This window comes from Macaca fascicularis, chromosome 7, assembly GCF_037993035.2.
Source record: "Macaca fascicularis isolate 582-1 chromosome 7, T2T-MFA8v1.1".
Taxonomy (NCBI): Eukaryota; Metazoa; Chordata; class Mammalia; order Primates; family Cercopithecidae; genus Macaca; species Macaca fascicularis.
In genome coordinates this window covers 15,749,155-15,751,059 of record NC_088381.1, presented here as the reverse complement: position 1 = coordinate 15,751,059, position 1,905 = coordinate 15,749,155, and the positions used below count along the sequence as shown (strand labels likewise).

The 1,905-nt window shown below is 40.1% G+C and overlaps 1 long non-coding RNA gene across 1 annotated transcript; it reads right to left on the bottom strand.

The window, feature by feature from the left end:
• Positions 1 to 753: 753 nt before the first annotated feature.
• LINC02915 (long intergenic non-protein coding RNA 2915) lies at positions 754 to 1,434 on the bottom strand. Its single transcript, XR_006699282.2, has one exon. It is a non-coding gene; the product is annotated as a long intergenic non-protein coding RNA 2915 (long non-coding RNA).
• Between the last annotated feature and the right edge of the window lie 471 nt (positions 1,435 to 1,905).

Here is a 1,905-nt window from a genome sequence, read left to right as displayed (position 1 = left end):
TATCCTCACATCCTTTAAGCTCAGCCAAAATCTACTCTGCAAAGTCATGCTTGAACCCTTGCTTTGAGCTAAGTGTTCTGACAATTCCAACATATACACCTGTAATAAAACTGCTCAAATAATGTTAAAGACTCTTTAAAGCCAGGATCTTTACCGTATTAATTTTCATACTCCCAATGTCTAGTGTAGTGTCTGGCACATAGGGAATTTTCAATAAATTATGGGCTGTTGCTAGAATAAAAATTCAAAAGTAGGCAGTGTTGAGTTGGCAAGCTAATTTCCTAAAAAGTATTAATTGCCTACCCATGTGGACAATAGAAACAACAACAACAAAAATATCCTGCCAATAACTCAGGTTTTTTGGCTGGTGCCTTGCAGTGCCTTGTAAATATGAGTAAGCATGTTTCCTATTCTAAAGTAGGTTAAAAAAAAAAAAATCCTAAAACCTAAACTCATTAACTTCATTTCACCCTCTTGAAGGTGAAAGTTCCTTTATATTTATAACCATTAGAGTGAGGCATGTTAAAGAATTCAAATGAGAAATCCTAGTTTCCATCTTTATGTATCTCTTGGGTTTTCCTTTGTTCACCCAGTCACCTGCAAAAATCATCAAATGTTCAAATTTATAGTCTATGACTTGGTCACCCCGAACCTCTTGGTGGTCTGGAATGAGCCTGAGATGCTCTTATTTAGCACTTGGAGCTCAGTTAGATATTAGTCTTCCTGTAGTGCAATCCTCTGATGCCAGTGAGGAAGGAAATCAGAAACAGGAATCAGACGATTCTGGCCAACCCTCCCAATACAAGGAGAGAGTCACTGACGGAAATGGGTCTGGATACTGACTTTCTCTCTCCTAAGTCCTCTGATGCCAGTTATTAAAATGGGTTACTTCTTAGAGCCATGATGTTGAATAGCACTTCATTGAGATGGTGCAGGATTTGGACTCCAAAAGTGTCCCCTCTATCCCCTGTCAACAGCATGAGCCTCAGGAGGGCAAGAGTCAGCCAGCATAGTGCACACGCCCTCTGTTGAACTCATGTTCTTCCACCCAAGAAACTTGAGGTTTCTGTCATAAGAGCAGTGCCAATCCGCTGAAAATCACTGGGTTGTCTGTTTCCTTGTTTATGACTTCTCCATATAGTTGGTTCTGCTCCAACTTATTTGAAAGGGACATCTGTTGGATGATTTGATGTGATGTCTGTGTTCCCTGAAAGTCATTTCTGACAGGGCGATGTAAAGGAACCTGAGAGGGAGCTCCCTCATGTGATGAGTGACTCTTAAGTACAGGAACAGATTTGAGAGGATTATCCAAGACAATAACTTCAAGATCAAACTAGGCCATGGAGTTAGCCATACGGCTCTGCAAATTCTTTGCGGCTCAGCCCTCTGGGGTCTCCTGTCACCGTGCTTGCCAATAATGAATTTCACTTCCATGTGGGATCTTTCAGGTCTTCTTGACACACTGAAGCCATATGTGTTTCAGTCACTTCAGACATCATCCTGCTGTTTAACTTGAAGAACAGTCTAAGTCAGTGAGGTTTGCCATGGCATCAGATCTCCTTTTAAACCCACACCACTTGAATAATAACTATGATTCTGGATAGTTGACTTATGAATATTTCCTGCGAAGGAACAATGAGGGTATTCTGAGGAAATGAAATCCATACAAGTAACTCTGAAACTTTATTCATGTTTGAATACTTTCTAACTTCAAATGTTTTTACCAGACTGGTAACACATAGCAAAATCAACTGATAAGATTGTCTCCTTTTCTTTCTTCCTCTTTCTCTACCTAACACTTCTCTAGTGTGGTACTAACTGAAGAAGGCACAAAGAGTGAGTAGAGGGAAAGGGAAATGAAAAATCAAAGAGCCCTGTACTCTTTTTTTGTAAATTTTCCCTCTC